The 25,978-nt window shown below is 41.8% G+C and overlaps 1 pseudogene; it reads right to left on the reverse strand.

Annotated features, from left to right (window-relative positions):
* Positions 1–1,799: 1,799 nt before the first annotated feature.
* Positions 1,800–25,978, reverse strand: part of LOC104158052 — a 32,048-nt pseudogene continuing 7,869 nt past the window's right edge.

A 25,978-nucleotide genomic window follows, 5' to 3' on the forward strand; every position in this document is an offset into this window, starting at 1 on the left:
AACTCACTCATTTTGAATAAGTCAGTTTTACTCATTTACTGCCCAGGCTCTAAATTCCCTTTGCTGAACAAGCTGCTGGATGAGCTGCCTATGGAAGAACTGTCCGTTCATGTGATTGAACTAATACTTCACACGCTGTGCAATTTAGATCTGGGCTAGGGCACGATACTGAAGCATGGTAAATTAAGCTGATCTCTGCCTGTCACTAACAAAGGGCAGACATCTATTCCCAGCCTCCCAGGACTTTCTGCAGCATCCATCCTGCTGCTATGGAGGTCAGGTCTCAGCTGTGAGGTGGCAACCCTCCCAAAAAACTGCATGGACCGAGCCCTTCCATGTCAGCTCAGCTGACACATCACCTGCAGCCCGACAAGGACCCCTTCTCTCTCTTTCTGTTCAGTCTCATTTGCAGCTACCAGCTGAACTAGTTGGGCAGCACAGGCTTGCCTCAAGTGTACGTGCTATGCAGATATCATGTGGATCTTCATATACATTTTCTACATACCTAGTAACACTCTGTTTTAGATTCTCTGATAATTTATGTTGACATGTAGCATCTGCACATCACCTGATGTACACCTGATATTAGATGACTGAGTTAGGCACAACATCCCTGGGTTCTGGAAATTATTGAGGGGGAGAGGGGAGGCAAACTCCTGAACAGAGCAGTACAGAAGAGCAGTACAGAAGCTAATTGTCAGTTCCTGTTCTAGTTCTTTCTCCTTTTCTCCTTTCTCTAATTCTTTCTACAAAGGGCAACTGCAGAAACCAGCCTTTCAGTTATATGATCTGTGGTAAGAGCTGGAGTAGAACAGTGTGTCTACCTGTGTAAATACCCTTAGACTATTTGAATCCTGTTCAAAACCCCAACCGTATACCTCAAATATGCAATGAACTCAGTCCAGAATATCTACAAAGCAAAAGTACTGTATGATTTTTTATTACTTGCTTCAAAAAAAAAAAAAAAAGAAGGAAAATAATTAATACAATTAGGACAGTAGTTTCTGCATTTGTGTTGTTATTAAATTTGATGTACCATATACCAGCCTAGAACTTTTGGTTTTCAGTATACTGTGGGGCTTTGAAGTGCTTGAAAAATAAGCATTCTTACAACAGGAGTTAGGAATTTTATCATCTGGAGAAGGAGTAACTGAGACTTTTGACACCAACAGAGGTAGTATGGCATTGTGGGATACATTACCAGGACTTAGAATTCATCTGTTTTGAAGTGACTGGCAATGTTGCTGTTGAAACTCTTTTTAAATTTCAAACTGGGACTCACTGAAGTAAACAGAAACTGTTGGCTTGGCTCAGTGTTGTATTTTCATCACTATGGCTCAGTGTTGTGTTTTCATTACTTTGGTAGTTCTCACTTTTGTTTTCAAGGTTATTTGCCTGACTGTAAGCCTGGAAATTATTTTAAACAATGAAATCCTTAGATTCCCCAGAGCGTTCTCTAACAGGAAAGGATGACAAGTATGAGAGGAAATAGCCCTGCTAATTTCTGCCTCTGCAGATAAACAATATAGTTTTTATCAGTAAATCTACAATTTACCGATGAAAAGCCAAAAAAAAAAATAATCTGAAGAGGGGCATGTGTGCCAAAGGCTAATCCTAGCTGCTGCTGTACTGTCCAGGAAAAATTACACATTTAAGCTTCTTGATATGGTTCAGAACTAAGAAAAGAGAGTTGGAGTGTGTGTCTTCAACATGATCTGAAGAACAGATACTGCACAGTAAAAAAAGGGAAAGAAGACAGCAGCTGCCTCTGTTAATGTGATGTGTAACTGTAAACTTACCTGGTGCTTTGTAGTCCCTGAAGGTGTCATTTACTAGAGGGAAAAATATCACAATAGGTGTTTCTGGGCTCTCCTTGTCACCAACAATGTAGCATTCCTTCAGATCTGGGGTTTCCTGATCATCAGGCACGTTTCTAGGGAAAGGAAATCCCTGTCTTGCAAAGTATTTAGAGGCTTCTTTCAGGGGCTGGTTGCCACAATAGGAAAACAAAACGAAAGACAACATCAGAACATATAGGAAGCACTTTGAATTTGACCAAAACCCAGTTTCACTGGGAATGTCTGTGGGGTAAAGGCCAAATTCTGACAGATTATGGGATGTACCCAGCTTAGGTGTAGACTGTATATGGAGCCAAGACTTGGAAGACCAGAGTTAAGTGGGATGGAACTGTGTCCACATGCCTTTTGAAAATCTACATCCCAGATTTGGATATTAAAAATGCTGCCTTTAGAACTTTTTATTCCTAAGGAATTTGAAGTTCCTAAATACACACTGTTCTTGCATTTATTTGCATATATGGTCTTTTGCATCAAACCCTTCTACTGTTACAGTTGTATTCTCCTGAATGTACATTTTCCCATGCATAAGAGCATCTATGGTTGCACTGAGAAGTCTTAGACAATTTTTAAATGCATTTAGCTTCATTCATTCCACATCTGACTGCCTTCAAATCAACTAAAACACATTTACACATGTGCAGATTCAGTTTACTAAATTCTTACTTCCTGATAACACTTGTACTGTTCAATACAGATATGTGACCCTGGTAAACTGTTGGCTTATTTACACTTCCAAGATACTGGGGAAAAAAAGTTGCTGTGAGTAGAAGATCAGCCATTCTTGGAACTCAGTGATGAAACAGAGAAATCAGTAAAGAAGAGTGTACAAGGCTTACCCTTGTCTGGGAACCTGAGCTGTAGTTGAAATGCAAAATGACATCCACTTTCCTTTCCGGTCTCATAAGGGGTGGGTAACTGGTAGCAAAGGCAAATGCAGTATCAATCAGGATGAGGTAGTCTGTTGCTGCTGTCAGGTGGTTGGGCTGAGAGTCAAGCTCACAGTCTAGAAAAGAAGCATTTGGTTTTTTTTTCCAGAGGAGGTGCTCAATGCAAGAGAGGTACTGAGGAAAGTCCATTGTTAACAAAAAGAGAATTCAGCTTTTCTTGGGTCTTAGACCTACCTATATAGCTGATCGCTCCAGTTCAGTTGTTTCTCAGTTCCTCATTTGGCTTCCTCTTTTCACTATTTACTCTGCAATTTCTTTGGCTTTCCTCTAATTAAGAGGGATTAACTTGGGGCTCAGGAGAATAGAATTAATTCCATCTCCTTGTTTAGTGTGTGACTCATCAGGTTGTTTTGGGGTTTTTTTTTGTTTGTTTGTTTGTTTTTTCTTTTAATATGGAAAAAATTAAAATGACACCTTGCTGTCTCAACGCGCTAGAGGCTAAAGACGCTCGGTGCTTTGCACTCTGAGAACAGGCAGACAGCTACTAAGGTACACGGAAGATCTGGTACCAAACTGAACACAAATTCCCAAACTGGGTAACCTGTTACAAAGGTTATATCTTACTTACAAGTAAAAAGGTAACATGAAACAGAGCTCCCTCCCACATCCCTTGAGTACTGGCCGAGCAAGAGACAGCGTATGATGGCACCAGTGCCGTGCCACAAGCGTGCAGGCTGGCTGGCACATCAGCAGACATATGCTGGTTGACTAATCAGGATCTTTCTCATCTATCAGTTGCCAGACTTCATGAAATCTTTAAGAACTTGTTTTTGAAGCCTCTCCTGCTACCTAATTTCAGCTTTCAGTGACAGACAGTTTCGAATATTCTCAGACGATGGGAACAGAACAAAAAGGCAGTTGGTGTGATAATCTCTTAAGCATTGTTTCTTTTTCACAAGGAAGGTTTAAAGTACAACTAAAAGCAGGGTGCTATTACTATACCTTTCCATTTGGAAAACTTGCTCCCTAGGTAGTTGTTGTTCATCTGGAGGCCCTTCAGGAAGTTATGGATTTCTGAAGCTGCTGGACGTAACATGGCAACATCTCGGAAAACGTCTGAAAAGCTGTCAGTGGGACAGACCACTCGAGTATCCAGCTCATTTGGTCTTTTAGGGAATAGGGTTTCATCATCTGCAGAAGGAAGAATAACAGTTCTTGTATGTGGTTTCATTGTTGATGTCAACCTGTACAATCATAATTTGTTTTAACATGTTTGGCAAAACTTGGACTTCTTTCTCTTTTTATTTCCAGGATCTCCACAAATCTTACAGTTTTTCAGCTAAGCTTTGAAAAATCCATTTCTTCTTCTCACTCCACAGTGGTAAAGGCTTTGTTTGTACTGCAAGAGTCCGTCTCACCTACTGTAAATTTCTTTGCTTTTCTATGATTTTATTCACTACAATATCTTGCACTTACTCTGTCTTCCTTTGCTACTCTGTGTTACAGCTTCTCTCTCAGCCACACACGTAACAAACCACGCAATCACAATCTCTCAGCCACACAAACATAATTAATGTTCCTCACTAGCAAATGCAAGCTCCTTGATTTAACCAGAAACTACCCCCTACAAGTGCAGGAAGATAAAAGAAATCACCCTTTTTGCTACCTTTCTCTTCCTTCTCATCTTTTTTCTCTGTAGTAGCTGTCTTGTGTATTTATCCTTGAAAGCCCACCCTGCAGATCTTTCTTAATTTGGTAGCGTGTTTTGCAAATCTCATCCTGATGACTAGTTTGGAATGACTTCTGACAGTACTGAAGTTTGTATCCATGCTTTGTAGACTCCAGAGAAGCAAGGATGGTGTTTGCACTTGTTTCTGTGAAGCCGTATGCCATACTCCAACTTCCAAGAGAACTGGAAGACTGTGGATTGCTAGGGAAGGCTTTCAGCCTCTCTTACTCTACAGGGATATTTTTCTCCAGTTTTACTCTTTACTCAGTGGTCTGAAAATGGCTCATATGAAGGCCATTGTCTCTTTTTTTTCCCTGTGACAGTTCTCAAGGATTCTTTTCTCACACAACTGAAATGATTGCCATGCTATAATACACAACATGAATTTCCTCCTGGTCTCTGTGTGACTTACAGGAATCCCTGAAGTGGAATTCCAAAACGGCTTTGAAAAATTGAGTCAGAGAATAGCAGCACAGAGGGTTAAAATAAAAAAGAAAGAAAGAAAAAAAAGATAAAATAAAATAACATAATGGCATAAGAATAACCTACCTATGTCAGTAACTTTGTCTTGGGTCCATTTGTGCCAGAAGTCTTCTGAATGAACAGATATATACCAAGCATCCATAAGATTCAAGGAAAATACACTGCTCCAGATCCCTGTGGCATAGGACATGTTTGACAAAAAGTAAACAGGTAAAGACCAGGCAGCATTTTCATTCACAATGACCTTCAGTACCTTTTGCATTCTCTAGCAAATTTTATTCATTACATTATCTTAGTGCACAAAATAAAAGGGACTGTCTTTATAAACTGGTATAGGAATCCATACTGTGTATAAAGAATCTAATTTATTGACATATATTAAGAGGGCTGGTAGTATTTTCTGCATATCTCCTGAACACATTCATTTTTGTTATGTGGCAAATGACATTTTGTCAAGTTCATCTTAATATTTTCCATCTGTCGTCAACATTTGTTATTCCCTAAGTTCCCAGCATTTGTAATTCTAAAGATTTTACTTATTTCTAGCATAATCCTGTTACAGGTATGCAGTTATCATGCAGGACTGTCAACCACAAAACACTCAAAATTCATACACTAATGTCCCTTAGAATGAGGAAACTGACTTAAAAGATTTGAAAATAGAAAGTATAGATGTATGAGTCTTTCGATTTGTCTTCTGATGTTTTAGGGTTTAGGGCATATCTGGGTTACATTTTCAAGTTCCTCTACTGACAGATGTAGCAAAGTTGATGGCAGTCCTGACTGCCACCTATCTGCAGGCTTTCAGGCTGATAAAACACCCTTACCTGGTATGGTTAGATGTGCCGGGTGTGCAACTCTGCTTTCCTGAACCCTCCAAACTGCAGAACTAAACCTGACGCCCTTGGGAGGACCTGAGTGATGGATAGAAGAGGCTGGACCTGAGCAGCCTGGCCATCGCCTGACCCAGCAATGCCAGCTTGTGGTCAGTGTGTTGGGCTCGGCCATGCAGGAAAGAGCTGCAGGACCTTTGGAGTCAGTCCCTGCTCTCTTCAGGGGCTGGGAGGGGGGCAAAGGAATTTGCTGAAAACCTTTCGAATAACTGTGTCACTGGAATAAGTAACACTGCCTGAATGAGGGGACTCTGGATCGTTGGCAGGGAACAGAGGCAGAATTGTCCCAGCATCACTCTAGAGAAGGGAGGAAGAAAGTGCCGAGGTGGGAAATGTAGGAAGGGGGGTGGTGAGCTGCTGGTATTTCTGACCACAGAAGGGGAGACCTGGATAGCTTGTTTGACACTGCAGCTGGGGACGGCGAGATTTGGATTTGCTTCCTTACACCTCACATCTAGCTGTAGTGAAATCTCCATACAAGCAAAATGTTTTAACTTCCTAAAACCCCCCTGAAACTTCCTTTATGCAATTGGTGGAAGTAGTAAGAACAATGAGGCAAGAGATTGCTTTCACAAAGGGAAAAAAAAAAGATTTCCTTACTGCTTTTACTGTTCTTATGCAAGAGGGAAAAATGGTAAATATTATGACCTATCTGCACCCTGAAATGGAAGTGTTATCCTGGAGGATTAATCAGAGTTAGCTGCGTCAGGAACATTGTAGATAAAAGGTTGTATTTTAGAGACTTGGGTTGCAGAAGAGACTGATGATTTAACTTAGCAGCAATGTTACACAACTTCTGTTGCTGACAAAGACACAGAAGTATTGCGAAGACCTCACGCCGGTAAGCATAACCACATATGAAATAAAATAAATCTGTTTAGCTGAATAAAATTGCAGAGAAAATAAAAAAATCCTGCAGATAGTATATTTTTTTATCTGCCAGGAGCAGTATATGGTAAAATATTAGAACTGATAACAGGTCACTAACTGCTTCATTTCAGAAGAGTTTGCACAGAAGCAGGTTATATTGCATTACATTACATTTCCCTGGAGCAACAAATCACCTTCCAAAAAGCAGATTCTGGATTCTGGGATTTTCTTCATCAGGCGACCCATGAAGAACTCACTACCAAAATCTTCTGCACGAATGAAGGCACCATATTTTGGGAATCCTACCTCGTAAGGGGTGAATTCCACCCATTCTGAAAGAAAGCAGACGACAGACTGATTATAGCAGCAGAGGCACAAATTAGTTGAATAAAACATATGATATCAGCCAGGTTAAGGCAGACTGGTTTCTAACTAACACACATTGCAAGCAGACATTTTATTCACTCTACATTTCACAGTGGTGAACATGAACAGTGAATTGTCCTCTTCCATCTAAATTTCTCTACAAACTTCAGATTTCTGAAGCTGTCTACAGAAATGCATAGCAGGTAATTTCGTGACAATGTCCTCCATCATCCTGCATTTGATCCTGAATATAGCTGAGTATACTAAGGCCTTCAAAAATTTAACTATTACATTTCTGCTCTATAGTGGATTGGCCTTTTAGACTATTTGTGCATTGAACTGATTTCTTTACCTAATCCTATATTGCCTGCTATTGGGATTAAATGTTAAATGCAGTTCTGCAGTATTATTACCTCTAAAATCCTGGTCGCTGATTTTATCCTTCACATTGAGAGAGAGGTAGATGGGCAGGGGATTCTGACCCTGATTTAGTGCCTGTTGCTGATCTGTGAGTTTATGGGAGTTCTCCTGTTTTGAAGAAGGACAGTAGCTGAGGACATTTAGATGACACAAAGAGCCTCCCACTTCATCTAAGCCTGGGCTCTGACAACACAGTGCATACCAGACTCCAACTAGGATGCTCCCCACCAGTTTAGTTCAGAGAGGTGTTGTCATCCCTATCTCTGCTCCTCCCCTGCCCCAGCACTTCAGCACACAAATCGTCCTAAGTTAAGTTCATATGCTGAAAAAAATATGAGATTTCAATGGTAGGAAGAAAATGTTGTTATTCACATTATTTATTTCAGAAAAATGTCTAGAAATATTTGAAAAGCACTCTTGGCAGGAAATATTTCACTCAGAAAAAGCAACTCCTTCCCTGACTGCCCAGAAAATCATCTTTTCCTCTGACCCGTGACAGAGCCAAGGCTCAGACAGAGTTAGTGTTCAGCGAACCTTGACCCTTACTGCTTCTGCTGCAGAGCATCTTGTGAACTCCGACAGGGTGGAAAGGGCAGATCGGTTTGGGAGCAATATCCAGGTTTGAGAGGGTGCTGAGTTCAGATCCTCCTCGAAGGGGAGCTGCGAGTGCTCCTCCTCATTGGGGCAGCCCTTAGAAGGATGGCTGTGCCACCAGGCTTCCCTTGGGACAGGGCTGTGGCCCTGCAGGGACACCCACAGGTCTCTGCCGAGCCCATCCCCAGGGAGTCTCTACCACTGTGCTGTGCTCAGGCAGTAGAAATTTGGATGCACGTGGGGTTAATCATATTATGAGGGGGAGTGTTTTCTCTTTCTTAAGTATAAATGGCCTATTAGGAAGGAAATATTCACAAATACTAAAATAGAGCCTTAAGATTGCCTTTTGGTAGAAATGCTTATGGGGCGATGCAATCCCATTAACCAGGGAGTCTCTACCACTGTGCTGTGCTCAGGCAGTAGAAATTTGGATGCACGTGGGGTTAATCATATTACGAGGGGGAGTGTTTTCTCTTTCTTAAGTATAAATGGCCTATTAGGAAGGAAATATTCACAAATACTAAAATAGAGCCTTAAGATTGCCTTTTGGTAGAAATGCTTATGGGGCGATGCAATCCCATTAACAACTCGGAGACACTGTCTTTGGGTTTGTGATTTTTCTTTGCCTTGTCACACTGTGCAGCTCTTTTAAAAGAACAGCAGGATTTTTGTTTAAATATTTACATGTGAATTAATTTTAAAGTTGTTCATACTATAAGTTTCCTATTATTTTTCTTTAGTCCCACCCTTTCTGTACCAGGTGTGATGTTAAAATCTGCATAATGCAGCCAACAAACACAAAGAATGATACTGCCAAGGCACATGCTTTAGGCATCTAACTGAAAAACAAACAAGCAAGCAAGCAAGCAAAAAAACCCTATTCTGTAAGCATGGTCAAACACTGGCATATGTTGCCCAGAGAACTTGTGAAGCCTTCACCTGTGGAGATATTCAAAAGCCCATGGTTCAGGGCAGCTGGCTCTAGCTGATCCTGCTTGAGCAGGGCTGTTGGACAAGATGACTTCCAGAGGTCCCTTCCAATCTCAACTATTTTTTTGATTTACTGTCTGCCCTCATAGCTATATTCACTAAATACTCAAATTAGAAGAGAAAGGTGCTGCTATTGTACCTTTTCATGTAACATCGCTTCAATGATGAGTCCCCATAGATCTGTAAAACATATCTGATGTCCTTCCTGTTCCCTCTGGCACAACTCTTTCAAATAGTATTTCAGACGATCGAGGGCAAAACAAGTAAAGAACTTATTTTTGAGCACATGCTTTCGGACATCATTGAGTGTTTCCTTAAGATCCTTTTGGGTCCAGTAAGGATCTTTATACAAGTTTGACATGGTCCTGAAAAAAAACAAACAAACAAAACAAAACACCAAAAAAACACAAGGAAAAGTGTGAGTTCTGAAGCAGAACTTTGGGAAGTTATGGAGGTTCATGTGTCATGCCTTCATTTACACAAAAAAGCACATGTGTGTGTGGTACCATCCACATATTTAATCAGGACTGAATTAATTCCAAATGTGGAATTTCCAAATTCCACTGAAGGAAACAAGAAAAAACCACAGTAGAAAAAGAAAGCCCTTTCTTGATAGTAAAGATGATACAACTCTTGATCACTTCTTGACATCGCATACGGAAAGTTCCTGTGAAGACTTTGCTTATCTTGGTCTTACCATGTTGTGCCAGATAAACCAGTGATGTATGAGACACAGTCCAAGATATTCAGCTCCTGCACACTGAGAAGGTGAGCGTACATGGCTGTCAGAGCTCTGGTTCCACCGCCCGTTGTCATGATTGCCACCACGGGTACCTGTTCAATCCCAAAATACATGCATTTAGTGACATGGTCTGAGAAGGGAGAGAGACATCTTTGGTTAGAAAAGGTAAAGTTATGTCACTGGTAAAGTAATAAAGATGCTGCATGCCACCAGTCTGCAAGGAGAAGAAGAACCGGAATTAATAATGGGGCATAGAAGCAGTAAGAAATACTTCACGTTTCCTCTGTCAAGCAGCTGTGCATCAGGACATGAAATCCATCATCTCAAATATCATGTTTTCAGTGCTCTGTTGCAAAACCAGTAACATAGACCAGCAAAAAAGTAGAGGAATGGTACCTCCTGCCTTCTGAACCAGATTTTTGTCAGATACAATAGACCAGAAAACATAGGTTGCTGTCTCACAGTTTCCATGTGAATAGTAGTAACATCTCTGTTACTGAGGGTTGCTAAAGCCAATTTCTACTATTGTAAAGTTATTTCACAGGCCATACTAGGTGTATCATGACTGATGGGTTTAAGAGCACAGACCAGTTCCAATCCCCTGACACTGGAGGCTGGTCCCCTTTTACAGTTGCTGGAGGGAATGAGAAACCATACTCACTCCACCTACCATTTACGTATATACAATACTAGGCATGCAAGTGAGCTGCAATTATTTCTTTCTGTGATGATACAGGAATCCAGGGTCTGGTAGTCTTAGAAGAAGAATTAATCTGTAAATATGAATCGGCTCCATTAGCAGTAAAGATAGCTACCATGCATTGGCGTGAATTCATCTCCTGTGCAAATCATCAGGAGACTCCAAGGAGATTATTCTGCAGGGAAATATGGGTGCCTCTGCATCTGAGGGGAAGGAAGTGGCCCACAGCTTACTGCTGCCATTTAAAGGCAAGGTCTTGTGTGTGAAAGGTCCAGCTGTGCAAAAAAACTGCTAAGCTCAGTTTAGGGCAAAATGAGGAAAAATTGTCATCTCTGCATCTGAGTTCAGGCTTCACACTGCCATCATGGGAGTATAATTAAAAAAAAGAAACCTGATTTTTCCTTGCCTTGGACCCCCTGTTATCATTTCCATTTGTCAAGCAAGCGCACACTCTGGCTGCAGCAGATGATGAAGTCAGACTGGCAGCGTGCTGTGCTCACACAATGGGAGCCTAAATGCCGGCACAAAAGGCACACCAAAATAAAGTCCGGTTTGAACTGTTAGGGAAAATCAATGGTTTAGATCTGGCTGAGACAACTGTGAGGCCTAAAAGAGGCTTTGGCTTTGGTCCTGAGAGCACCTAGGCCTTCTCTGCATTACTGTGCAGACTGCTACTCAACACAAAGCTTGCTTCTGTAGCAACAGGGCTATGGGTTTTTGTAATGTTTCCTATGAATGCTCTTTCCTTCCCCAGAATAGAGAAAAGAAGTCAGCCATAGCTTGCACATGAAACTTTACACTGTTTCCAGGAAAAAGAGAATTGAACACAAATGCTACATTTTGAGACTCAGCTGTGGAGAAAGCAGAGAATAATTATGTCTCAGATACCTCATCATCCTGCAAGTCCTCCTCCAGCTGGAGAATGTCCTTCAGAGTGGCTGCAACGACTTTCTTCCTCTTGCGAATGAAATCCTGTTCCTGGGCACACAGGTCATACCCCAGGCGTATGTCTAGGTCTTCCTGCCTGGAAGAGAGGATCAGGTATCTCACATCATGTTTATAGTCTAATTCAGCATTTTAATTTCTTCTCCTTCATTAATAGACATGCCTTCACCATCAGGTGAAGCAAAAGCAAAGCAGGAAGAGACGAAATGCTTTAGTTTGTTCCTAGAGAACAGCAGTGCGTCTTCCTCTGGACTGAGAGAGTTTCTTTTTCTCCTTGATGAAGATGCCTGAAATTAAATTTAACTACAGGTAACAGAACTGTTCCCTTTCAGACATAAAGCCAAAAGCCTGCCGAGGGCAGTGTTTTAAAGGTGGCTTTCAAACGCACCTTCAAAAGTTGTGTAAACTTCCACTGATATCTGTGAATCCTGGACTGGAGTTGTGGACTTTCACGTTTGGATTTTTTTTGTGTGTGTATATACTCATTTATGGATATTTATATATCCGTATATAACTACAGTTGCAGTTTGGAAGCTGCTAAGAAAATCTTTCTTAAGTGTGGTAAGGAAGAAGTTCTTAAATAACAGCTGTAAACTGTACGTATATCTCACAGCATATTTACTGAAAATAAACAGCATAATAGAAGATGCAGTTCCTTTTGTAAAGGAAGAAAACTTCCCTTACAATATGTTACATAACGTAACATATTCATCTTATAAATTTTACTAAGGCCTTAACCGTATCTCAAAATACACAGTATGTTTCCTTGGTTTAGAAATAAGCAGTCACTTGACTGAGTTAATTGGCATGTATCTCTTTAGTAGGCATTAAAACATAAATGCAGGTACATGTATTATTTCAATTTTTTCATATCCTGGGGTGGCCAGGCACTCTCACTTTGGTCTTTCAGGTTTTTTTCTCTGACCTCAGGAAACAGAAAGGTTTATTTCAGTTAGATTTGAAATGCTGCTTTTATTGAAAATCTGCATTTGGCAATAATTTGTAGAGGTATCAAAGAGAGTCTACAGTGGCCCTTAGCACATAATATTGATTGCAGCAAAGTATCAATGGAAAATTGGTGTGTTCTTTATAAAACCTTTTCTTAACTCACTGTATAGTCCCATTGCATAAACTCACAGCCCTGAAAATCTTTGTATTGTGTACTGAGTCCATTTTATTTTATAGCGTGAAATGAGGATGAGCCAGCGTTCAGGACACAGGCAGTAACAAAGGGATTGGAACTTAATTAATAACTATCCAAATTGAAAGAACTGAGGGGGTAAACACAGAAGGAAGATAAATAAGATATCTTACCATTTTTTCACCTTAAAGCGCAAATCAAATTTTCTGTGCTGAAAATTAAAAAGGTAAAATTATGAATATTGATATTTTGTTTAAAACAGTCCTTTTCTCCCACTCAGAATGAGACATAGCTCTTTTGGGTCATCATTACATCTACAAAGCTCTGAACCTCAGTAGACTGAGATTGGGAGATAGACACTCCTCTCAATGTTTCATTAGTACCCAGAGAAGTGCACCAATTTAAGAAATGAAGACTTTGGTATTATCATCTATAGTCTGCATCTTCTCTCTGTTGTGAAATTCAGGTGTAGCTTGTGCTGATACTACTTAGCTACACAAATAAATAGCCAAAGAGCTGCACTGCTACACCTCACATCCATGGAAGGGTCCACCATTACACACGGGTCTTGAAACTAAAGTCTCTCACACGACAATGTGAGACACAAGGAGAAGCCAAAGAGGCTGAGCACCCCATAAGTGTGGCATGGGTTTCCCTCTCATGGCAATGTGCCAGGCAGCAGTCTCACCCCTCTGTCCCAGTGGCACCCAGTGACCTCCAGCTTGGCTAAGGACACGGACGATAGAAGGAACAAGCAGAAAAAGACCTGAGGGTGCTGGTTGACAGTCAGCTGAACATGAGCCAACAGTGTACTCAGGTGGCCAAGAAGGCCAATGGCGTCCTGGCCTGTATCAGGAATAGCGTGGCCAGCAGGGCGAGGGCAGCGATCGTCCCCCTGTACTGGGCACTGGTGAGGCCGCACCTTGTGTACTGTGTCCAGTCCTGGGCCCCTCACCACCAGACAGACCTTGAGGTGCTGGAGCGAGTCCAGAGAAGGGCAACGAAGGTGGTGAAGGGTCTGGAGCACAAGTCTGATGGGGAGCGGCTGAGGGAGCTGGGGTTGTTTAGTCTGGAGAAGAGGAGGCTGAGGGGAGACCTGATCGCTCTCTACAACGACCTGAAAGGAGGGTGTAGTGAGGTGGGGGTTGGGCTCTTCTCCCAGGCAACTCGTGACAGGACAAGAGGGCATAGTCTGAAACTGCACCCGGGGAAGTTCAAGCTAGAAATGAGGAGGGTTTTCTCCACAGAAAGGGTCATTAGGCATTGGAATGGGCTGCGCAGGGAGGTGGTGCAATCACCATCCCTGGAGGTGTTTAAGAAAAGACTGGATGTGGCACTGAGTGCCATGGTCTAGCTGACATGGTGGTGTTAGGGCAAAGGTTGGACCAATGATCCCAGAGGTCTCTCCCAACCTAATCAATTCTGTGATTCTGTAAGCATGAGCAGCAGCTTAGACATTTTTCTTCTTCCTCCTTCTCCCCTGGATTTCCCATTTCATTTTGCTTTAAATGATTTACTTCATTATGCATTGCCTTAGATTCGAGCCAAGTCAGAAAACAACTGGCTCTGTACAAAGAGAGGTGGTCTTCAGTTTCTGCTTCTTGGGAACCAGCAACAATTTTTAAAAGCTTGCAAAGGGTTCCCCAAGGCCACTGGACACTTACCTCACCAACTACTTCCCGCTCGGAGGGGACCGACTTCAGAGGAAGAGTCAGGGGCACGCTTCTCCTCCTTGCTCCACATGACACACAAGCACACTGAAAAGGAGCACGGAGTGCTTTTTGGTTAGGACAGAAATGTTCTCCTCTTGCTGCCTACTCACACGTAAAGGTCAGATCATAAGACTGTCTATGTTGTCTACCATGTTCAGTGGTAACGTACAAAGGTGGGAAGTCTCCTCTTCTTTGAGAGTGCAACGTCCAGGGAGGGTTGCTTATATTTAGCATAGTGGAAGAAAGTGGGCTCTGGGAGAGGGGAGCGGGAGTCACAGCCCACAGAAACTCTCTGGGTTTCTTCAAAGGATCCTCTCACTGTAAATATTAGCTCGTTCTCTAAAACAATGAGATAAAATGCACACAAAACGTTATTTCTAATTGCAAAAAAGAAAGAAAGAGGAAAAAAAGAAGCAAAAGGTAGCTTTGAACAAACCCCTTCTCCTCTTCCTTTGTATTGGGAAAGCTGTCTTCTGAAAGTCATCCAAGACACAAACATTAGAAGTGCTTTTATCTTTATAATGGGCAGAGCAAGAAGCTGGATGGGAGTGTGATGTGAAAGGCACTAAATTTTAGACTGCTGCATTTCTATTGCAGTTGCATCATGACACAGTGAATGCAACCAGGTACTTTGCATTGTAAATCATCCTCATCCCAGGTCAAACAATGAGCAAAAGATGTTCTCAGTCCTCTAAAGTAAGATCTGACTCTGCAGCAGATGACCCTATTTATATGAAGAGATCAGCTAATCCTGCAGGTGTGTGTTACCCACACTCTGAGATTTCCTACCAGATCCAGCCCCTCAGGGGATGTGGGCAGAGGAACTTCTAGTTCTGGATCTTGATCAGGGTCAGGCAGGAGCCAGCTGCTGAGCGGCTAACCCCTGCAAAAAATGAGGTGTTTCTGTGCATATGCAGAAGTCGAACTGTCAGAGATCCTGAGGAAAGTTAAGGCTGTCGACTATCGCGCCTAAGGAAGTAAGCTTCTGCAGGGTTTCACAGTACTACAGCAGAGGTTTACGTACCTCCTGTACAAACACCTGATGTTGTTTCTAGTCTGGCACAAGGCTCCACGTGAAGTCAGAACCCTGAACTTACACCTGCTGCAGAACTGGTGGCATTCCCTACAGCAAATTTTTTACAAATTGCCTTAGATGTGGTCAATTAAAGCCTTAATATTTGGATGATATAAATTCTAGGCATTGTTAGAGAGGATAAAATCACTAATACACTAATATTCAGTTAAAGAATTAATAAACTTACCTGCAAAATGCTTCTTTTTCATCCTACTGTCCAAGTGAATTTCCAAGCAGGCTACTTCACGACACTAGAACAGACATGATGGGGACAGATTAGTCATCCAGCCGTCCCACCACCAGTGCTGGCAGATATTGGAAGGGTCATTGCTTAAATGTGGGGGCCAACTGTGTCGGAGACTTCTGTCAGACCCAGTGAAAGTGAGAATTAATTTCATCGTCACGTGGGAAGATGGTCCTATGCTAAGCACATTGTAATTTTCAATGGATGCAGACAAAACAAGGGAAAATGATAGCAATCTGAAGGCTCCGCTAAGATCATGCTGGCCTCCTCAAAGTTAAAGTTCCTAAGAGAAACAGTATCGCTAAAGAATGAAGACTTGCAATGTTCCCTCACTGCCATCATAGTCAGCTAAAGTAAGGAATGATGTGGGAAGGAACACAAGAGAACAAAGCAATATTTTACCACTATTGCCCCATTTGTCTTGATGGCTTCAGGAGGACCCCGGCTAGAAAACAAGAACAAATAATATGTATTTTATAAACAGTATAATCTGGATACTGTCCTGAACAGGACACATTTTTCTCTCTTTATTATTTTTTATTTGCTCCTTCCTATTGTTGGTAGACATATGCTCCCTTTTCACTAGATGCCACATAACTACCTAGCAGAAACAATTCAATTGCAATAAGGCACCTGGAGAGTGCTTATAACAGCCTTAATAACCCAGATATGTCACAGATTGGGCAGCAACATTCTCTTCAGCCATGAGCTGCCCAGAGAATGCTCTCCAGAAAATCTATAGACTTACCACGGTGCGATTTACCAGCCCCAGAAAACCAACTCTGAACTATGTTAGTAATATATAAATTTTAAGAGAAAGTCACAGAATTAAAAATTCTGAGCTCATTCTCCACATCATGGCATTTTCCTTTCTTAGAATGATTTGCTGATGCACACATTAAGTTTGGAAAAAGGGTAAATCTGGCTATTAAGATGATAGCTGGGTGTACAGAAGGTTTCCCTGCACTGATGCGTCACTCCAAGCTGCTGTTCCCATAATAATGGAGTTTTACTCACATGCTCTCCAATACAAACTCAACTTCCAGCTTTTCTCTCCTCTGAAAATGAAAGAAAAAAACCCCAAAGCAGTCTTCATTAGCATGTGCAGAGGTTTGCAAAGTGACCTTCATTTTTGCAAGCACAGTTTCCTTCATGCTTTAACACGTAACAATATTCTGTTTGGTGCTTGTATTGTCAACATTAGAGGACAGAGACAGCTTTTTCTTCCCCAAGGAAAAGAAGATCTCAATTGTACTAGCAGAACAAAGGGTGTTTGGTGCTTAGTAAACCTTTATTTTTCACACTTTCTTCCCTGCCAGCTTCCATGTGCTGAACACGGTATGCTAAGACTTAGTGTTGAGTAAAATATTGTGGAAACAGGCCGTTTTCCTGTCCTTGTATTGTTTTTCTTTTTATAATCTTTGGGAGGATTAGATAAACTCTGTCATTTGCTGTCAGTTTATTAAAAGTGCAAAGCTTCTCTAAAATTGCATCTGCTCTGGGGCTTGGGAATTTGGCTGCGTTCTATGCCAGAGTAAACCGACAGGAATTTGAGAAGGCTGTCTATTTTGTCACTGGTGTGCAGTTTCCAAGATTTTAGTAAGTTTTGTTAGATTTTTGCCACCAAGCCGGTCCTGGTGGTAAAAGAAAGAAGAGACAGCACACCTCTTTAATCAGAGGGGAGAGAACAGATGTCAAGATGTACCAAATGTCTGACTGAGCTCTTACCTGTGGATTTAGTGGGAATGCCGTAAACACTCTTTAAGGGGGATTTTAGCTACATCAAAAAGCACAATTGCATGGTTGTCATCATGAATGATGTCATCATCAGAGACTGTAATTTCCAGAATATTCTAGGAAAAGAAATGAAAAATGTCCAATTCATTAGCATGTACTCAAGAAGTATGACATTCTGCAGCTCTTCCAGGTTCTGCACCTGCTTTATGGAGAGGAAATAGGAAAGTATTGATAACAAAGTGTCACAAGGAAGAGTAAGAAAATGAGTGTAATCTGCTTTATAAGAAACAGCTTCTAGTCTCGTCAATTAAGGCTGAACTAAGAGTTCTCTTGGGTCACCTTTTATGCTTTTAAGTAGCTCTCACCAAAAAAGCGATCTTTTAGGAAGAAATATGGATAGCTGAAGTCCTATATTACCCCTAATCAACTGGGGCAATAGAGGTCACTTCATATCGATAACCACCTTTCTATGTCCTTGGGCTTTCCACTTTCAGCCACCTATTCATAGGTATTTGTGTAGTGTAATTATGAGCAGCAAAATGAATAAAGATCTTCATCTTTTTCTTCACTGTTAGAGTTGTTAGACATTGGAACGGGGTCCCCAGGGAGGTGGTGGAGTCATCGTCCCTGGAGGTGTTCAAAAAACGTTTAGATGTGGTACTTCAAGACATGGTTTAGTAGACATGGTGGCATCAGGTATACGGTTGGACTTGATGATCTTTGAGGTCTCTTCCAACCATAATGATTCTATGATTCTATGATCTTGCTAGAATTTAGCAGCTTCCTGGCATTGGTATGCCATTATTTCATGTCCTCTCAGGGAAAGAAGTGTTGTTCTCTTATACTGTTGATTTATATTTTCATTTCATAGTTTCTCCATGTTGTCGCTCTGTCATTGGTCCCATCAGCCTTCTCTGAGGAGGTCAGACTCACATTACCAATATACAAATAATAACTATCTGTGAGGAGAGAAGTGGATTCCGGCAAAAGCCAAAATTGTTTTGCTCCAGCTTGCTAGGGCAGTTTTATGTAAGCTTAGACATCCTGATTTGGGCTAAACTGAAAGAAGCTGCATAGAGATGAAATGAAGAAGAGAGTTTTTCGTTTGTGTACCTTGACTTTCCTCTGTATCCGAAAGTAGAAAGTTTCATTCCACACAGGATTTCTGCAGTTTTTGATGGTTTTGGTGTGGAATTTTTCGTCTGAAGCGGTTGGTAACCAGAGGCTCACGTAGCAATCAGATTGACTTACTGTAAAAACAGGCACAAAGTATCTGTCAGTGGAAGCACGGCACAAGAAGTGGAGGCATTGAAATGCTCTGTAGCTTCAACATGGGTGAGAGATGGCCAGTTCTTTTTGATATACATGGGCCAAACCAGGAAGATAGAAATCACACAGCTGGATAAAATTAATTTGCTGTTCATCACAACATTATTTTTAATAAGCAGCGTATTCAAATAGCTATGCACAAGCCTACACATTTACAAAAACTATAGTCCTAGCCAGTGGATAGAACAATACGTATAGCCAGGAGTCTTATCTTGCTCCTTATCAACGTTGTTTCAGCTCTCTGCAACTTTGGCAGGAGGAGAAACTGCGGCTGATGCAACAGAGAGTGACCCTCGGACCCTGAGAGGTCTTGGACGTAAATTGTCTCTGTGGCAATTTAGCTTTGTGAGAAACCTTAAAAGAATCAGTTTTGAGTCTGATTCAGATGATAAATGAAAATGGTTATTAACCCTTGATGACAGAAAATTAATTATTCTGGCTACCTAGAGCATTATCTCCTGCTGTGACTCTAACGGAGCTTATGTATTTCTGTGGAAGTGGCAATTCACTCGAAGCCAGGCTAAGCTATGAGGTGAACAGTGGGACAAATCAAAAGTAACAGGATAGTTGGATGTCTGCTAGATACTGTGAAGACTACGATACCCTCATCACATGGGAGCACTTGGAATGACTAACTAGCTTTTTTTGCTCCCTCTTATCCCTGAAAAAGTGTACAAGAGAGCTACTGAAAAAACTTTCCATTTATTCATTACTACCTGGGAGCTTATACAAAAAAATTATACTTGCGTTTTCTTCATGCTCTAATTTTAATGCAATTGCTGGGCATCATTAGCAATTTCTTGCTATGCCTGGCCCTTACTTCAGTGCATGTTTTGCAACTTCACTCCCTGATGACATAATGTCACCCCATGTGGATGCTGAGACATCTGAACTTGTAGTCTCTTTGGAAGTCAGCGCTAAGCGACCTTGACATCCTTTCACAATTTTTAACTTCTTCTGATTCAATTGCATTTATATGTTGGTGGGACTGTTTCTCATCTCTCTCTTCAAGCTAAAGGTGAGCTAAAAATCCAGGACTGAAGCAAGAAATTCAGAACTACAGCCAGCTCTTTGCTGCTCTGTGAGAGTACTGTCCTCTGGCATGTTCCTGAAATGAACCATCATGTGCTAAAATCATTCATCTCCACCACAAGTAAGAAGAAAATTACAGCACTGAAAACCAAAGCATATAAGAAAAACTAGTTTCCTAAGAACAATGAATGTAAGCTGTAAAATCCCATCTATCCTGTTACTGCATTTCATAACACCAAACAGAAGAAATAATTTTCTCCTAGTGAATCCCTCTCCACCTGCACAGACAGGTTCCCCCTGAATCCTAGTTTACTACAGTACACCTGTAGGAGGAGAAGAACCACTCCCATTTCTCAATCATCAGACATGGTCTCCAGGGACATTTTCCCTCACCAGCATAGCATGATGCAAACAATAGTAAGAAGTTACCTCCAACTGCTGTCTATCTGAGAGCTGATTTCAACTGAACTTGGTCCTCTACAAGTATCCAGATGCAACACTCATCTGTGAGCATAATATTATTCTCTGTAGCTTGCTTGTGGAAATAGCAGAAGCTCATAGATCTATCGTGCTTAATTAGTGATGTCCTTTACTCGGAATGGACAGAGTCCCCATGTGAATGAGCCCTCCACCCTGTCCAGCCCTTGAAGTTGAGTGGCAAAGTAGGATTTGCTCCCTGGAGCAGAGATCCTGTGAGTGCAGTACCTGCTGCAGTCACAGAGAGAAGCTTCTGCACCCTGGGTCAACTCTACCTCCTGTGCCAACGGCTCTGCTTGCATTCTTGGGGCAGGGCCATGAGTATCACCTGCACTAGGTGTATTCTCCCTTATTTGCTTGCATTTATTTTCCGTAGCAAAGGTAACCCCTGATGTCTCTGGAGAACCACTCTGATTTGCAAAGGCTCCAGGTGTATCACCCCAGAACTGACTCATTTCTTCCTAACAGATAAGAGCCTCCACTAAATAAGTTCATAAGCTGGGAGAGGAGAAAGGCTCTGAGCTCCTCTTTCATAAATACACAAGGTCTCGCTTCATCCAAAGATGAAAAATGAAAGGAAGATCCAAAAACAAAAGGAAGGGTAAAGGGAGCGGCAAGATTGTTCTGACCTCCCAACTGAGACCAACAGGTTTCCTCCACAGCTGAGACAGCTTCCACATGCACCTGATTTCTATGGTTAGAAAATATACTTGATAAGCACAGTCACATTTCAAGCCCCCCAAGACTTTACCTTGTCCCACCTCAGATCTGACAGCTGCATCACAGGGATCCCCCTACCCACAGCCCCTTGAGCTGGCAGGACAGCACCTATCAGAGAAGTTACTGTCTCTGGGAAGAAAGGACCTGTCAGCCTAAAACTCACTGCAAGTAATTTCTCACAGCTCAAATTCACCCCTGCAGTCCCGGCAGAGTGTTGCAGACACCCAGCACCAGTGAGGCTGAGTATGTCACGCCACACCTGACACCCCTGCCTTCACCCCTGCTGCCTTAATGAGCCCAAACATGTTCTCCAGCAGCAAAGGGCAGCTCTTGGTACCGTGGTATCAGCTGGGGCCTGCCTAGGCTGCCATAGTTTCAGAGAGCAGTCCATCACAGAGACCTCTTTCCTCAGGTCTTGAGGGTTATGTGAGATCCGGTGGAGTCCAAGAGAGTTTTGCTCTTTCACATCATACTAAATTGGAGTGGGGAGGGCCACATCGCTTCAAGTCTGCATCACTGGCGTTGCCCGAGGACCTGGGAGGGGTTTGCTTCCACTCACAGTGCCCCAGGGCAATTCCCCTCTCTCGGTGCTTGGGCTTCAGGTGTGCCAGATGAGGCAGATCCCCTCAGTGATCATCTGGCTGTCGACGGGAGCAGGGTAAGGGTGTCAGCTCCAGATGTGGGCTTTAGGGGCTGCCTAAAACAGCAAGTAAATGCTAATGATGATGAAAGTGGGCTGGGCTGGGAGCTTGGTGCAGCTCTGTGTGGCCACCCAAAAACTCATTTGTTTAAGGAGAGCAGCTGGACGGTGTTGGAGAGCCTGTGCCACCATGATCCTCCTCTCCCAACGCCTGGCTCCTTTCTCATCCTTTTGGGAAACAGGATCACTGGAAGAGGTGTTACCAGTGAGGAAAGGAGCTAATACGCTGTTTCCCTCATCACTTCATCCTGGCCAGATATTCCTCCTACACGTGGGGGAATTCTCTAGAAGTGACGCCATTAATAGAGTCAGGAAACATGAGCTTTTGTAAAAGCCTCTGGCACTAACCTCCAGCTGAGGAGGAGCAAATGAACACACCAATGACAAAAAAAGTAATTCTTTTACCCAAGTCATTCTTTTACCAAGGGGAATAACCACTGCAAAGCAGATGACAGCCTGTAAGAATCCCATAAACTTCACTGGAATTGCTTCCTTTCTAGCATGCCCACCATCTCCCCAGCCTTGCTGCCAATGAGCATTGGAGCCTGGTGATGACACTCAGCATCTGCAGGGCAAGCAGGATGAGTGTAAGTGACCCTCTCTGGGTGCCCTCCTCCCTAGTGCCCACCATGACATTAGGGAGTGCCAGAAATGTGCGTTTGAGTCCGACCCATGATTACAAATTGGTATAAAGGTCAGTTAGGAATACAGTGGAAATTAATTAGCTCAGGTCTGTCAAGAGCATTTGCATGATAAGATAAGACAGAAACCAGTTATATGAAGTACAAAGCAGATGTCAGAGTTGAACATTACCTAAGCATTGAGGAGCCCACAAAAGTGGTGGAGTGACAGCAGGTATGTGAAAAGGGCTAACTGATTCATTGAGGAGGAGTGAGGTGTTTTCTTTTTGTTTTAATTTTTTTTTCTTTGTGTAAACAAATGCGATCATTGTCAAGCACACCAGCATGTGTTGTCTACAGGCAAAGGTGTAACATCAGATTTCAGGATAAGCTGGGACTCCATCCCAGGCTTGTGAAATACACATCCCACGGATCTTGAGGTGCATATTTAAAAAAGACCCAGGATCAAGTTGGGTGCACATGATAGTGAGGAATGTCAGTGGAAGTATATAGAAAGTGACGTTCTCTGAAGCCGGGATTTGGCAAGTAAGTCAAGGAAAAATACAAAAACTCTAAGGCCAAAAGACTTGGAATGACTGCACTTGCAATGAGCGGAGAGAAAATCAGGGAAATGGAGCCAAGCAGAGGTGAACAGAAATTCGAGCAAGTACATAACTGTGCATACTTAGAAAGATGGGAAGCCAGCATGCGGGCAGAAAAAGCAAGTCGTAGAAGCTGCTGCATTTGGTTGGAAAGGTGGCTTGTTCCTGGATTTGATACTTGGAAGATGAAAAATCTAGGAAAATCTGAAATATGTTATCACAAAAATTGTCAGCCTTCCACTGATATCTCACAGTCAGATAGCACCTGTATCAGCTGCTTGTAATCAGTTTTCCAGGGGAAAAGATCGTATTGCTGAGACAAGGCTCAGGAAACATAATTTTCTAATTCTTATCAGCAGATGTTAGCTATTTTAATTTTCTGATACTCCAAATACTTTCAAATGTTAAAATATTAAGCTAAAAGGAGATCAATATCAGTGCAAAATCAAGCACTTAAAAATTACAAGATATCTTTTTTTGCATTGTACTGAAATATTTTAATCACATGGTAACACGCTATTTTTCCTGGAAGACTCCAGCTTCTTTGAGAGCACAGGCAGATTACTGCTCACTCAACAAAGAGCTACGTAATATTTGTTTATCTTCCTTGTTCAAGGGCATGCTGGTTTACAGTGCTCCATTGTGGTGTGACATCCTTAAGAAACAGGTCCAAAGTCACAGAGTACCTAGGGAATTACCAACCGAAAGGAGAGAAAGACATCCTTTTGTTCACCTGCTGGTCCCCAGATCTTGTTTACCAGTAATTAACCAAAGAATCTGAAGATACTTCTCACTGTTTCTAGGACTTACCTCACATCTTAAATTAGGATCCCTCTACACATAATAAGCAGTAATCTCTTTCAAAATGAGCACATCATCTAAATATACAAGAGAGAGAAAATGTGTGGGAGAAAATATTCTGTTATCCATGTTTTGTAGAAAGGGCAGCAGAGGCACAGAGTGTTTGGATGACTTCCCTAAACTTATACAAGAAGTCTGTTGGTGGAGCTAAAAACTGAGCCCACACATCTTGATCCCTACTTGAGATGTACATTTCAGTGATAATGGGAATTTTCTAAATGTCTGCATCTCGTTGTGCAAGACTTTCTCTGAAATCCCACTGTCCTCAGGATGGAGGACAAGGTCACAACAGTAACACTATTTTCTGAGAATGCAGCGTCATTTTACTTTGTGCAATCCCTTTGCATAAGCTGGTGAATCATGGTTCTTATCTTGTCGTTCAATTTCCATTCTAGATCAAAGGTGATACTAAAAGAAATTAAATCAGCACTTCAAAGGAATGAAGATGAGGTCTTGCACATACATACAGTGTTTCATAGCTGTGAAAAAGAATAGAACTTATTTGATCTTTGCTATCCTATGACATTTCTTCTATTCTCTGCAACCCAGTATTACAGACCATGTGAACTGAACAATTCTCTCCATTTGGTTGGAAAATTGACAATGGTGACATCCATGTTCTTGAAACACCAAAGAGGGTGGGATACAAAGAGATAGTGAGAAAGTTTCTTTGTTGAATGCTCTTCCATTAGAAAATGATGAAAAAAACAAATGGTAGCGTTTAGGGTAAAAATGTCGCCATCTCTGAATTATCTAGTGGAAGTCAAGTAGTGCTCACTTGGAGAAAACAAGAAGGTTTCCTGCCGTGTCCTTAACCTTCCTCAAAGTCTGTCTGATGACTTGCTTCCTTATGGAAAGATGGACCTTTAGAGCAGCGATTTGTCAGAATCTGGTCTGCCTGTCTGCTAGTGAAGAGTCTAGTCCAAAGTAGTCTTCTGAAGCAAAAACTGTTAGGGTTTCCAGGCCAAAGTAATCCGGAGCAGAGCTGCTGGTTTACCAACAGCACAGGGCACCTCATCTTATTTCTTTGGAAAAGTTTGCCTGTCATAGATATTGTCTGAGTTTCTAACTTCAGGGAGTGTATCAACGCAATCTGCATCAAGACAAACTGAGAGAGTCCTTAACATGCGATGTAAAGCTATTTCCTCTGACAGCTTTTGTACCTGCACCAAAACTACCACATTTTGGAGTACCATAGCTGAAGAATTGACACTTGCTCTGTGCAAAATGCAATTATAGATGACTTTTCAGTCTGATGGATCCTTTGGCTGTACTAAAAATACTAAAAAGTGGGAAGACAGAGGAATGAGGTAACATGTTATGTGAGACGTTGGTCAGTGGAGAGGCTACGGTGTTAGTGAACTTCAGCAAACTTCAGCATGATCTCCCAAAAAGGAAAGAAAATGCACAGCAAGAGAAAGACGAACAGTATAGTAAAGGGATATGCAAAACTGTAGTTACCAGTGACGTGCCAAGTTCATGAGGCACATGTAGGAATGGCACAAGAAAATTCTCTAAAGAAAAACCTCTGTGAAAGTGGAGCAGCAGGTAAGGGCCGGCCAAGTATCACACATTTTCAGAACACTTGGCATGTAAGCAGTAACATACCATATACTACAGTCCCCCAGAGATTTCTGTTATACATCTTTTAGTGGGGTACAAGAGTCAGAAACATCCATAACAATGTGGCTGATGTCATAATGCTCAGGACATATGCACTATACACCTCACTAAACTGAGATGTGGCAGGGCTTTTTACAGCAAAGAATTAAGAGCGACTGATGTCTAAGGGTTTCAGCTCTGTATTCTATGTATTTGTTATAGACATGGGATATAAATACCTGGTTATTAAAACTGGTGTTAAGATATTTTCACACCTCTGAAATAGCCAACTTGTCAGATGAGTAACGTATAATTCTGTGCTTTGCTGACTAATGAAATCTTAAAGATTTAGTCAATAGCCTACCTAGCATTGACCTGTTGCTGATTTCTTAAAAAAAAAACCCAAACCTCTGAAATTGTAAGTAGATATTCTGTGGCAGAAATCAGCTTTGACTGTGATTTCTTAGCTCGTATGACTTCTGTGTTTTGCATTTGTCCAGTGTCTAGCACAGGCCAGGGTGGATACAGTAATCTGAGAACTGTATAATGTCAATAAGAAAATCTGGTACTTACAAAAATCTGCCTGATGAGCATTTTTCAACTTTATGATTCTTACAGTGAGCAGGGAGTAAGGTGACATTTCTTCCT

The sequence above is a fragment of the Cariama cristata genome, unplaced genomic scaffold (assembly GCF_000690535.1).
Source record: "Cariama cristata isolate BGI_N322 unplaced genomic scaffold, ASM69053v1 scaffold6742, whole genome shotgun sequence".
Taxonomy (NCBI): Eukaryota; Metazoa; Chordata; class Aves; order Cariamiformes; family Cariamidae; genus Cariama; species Cariama cristata.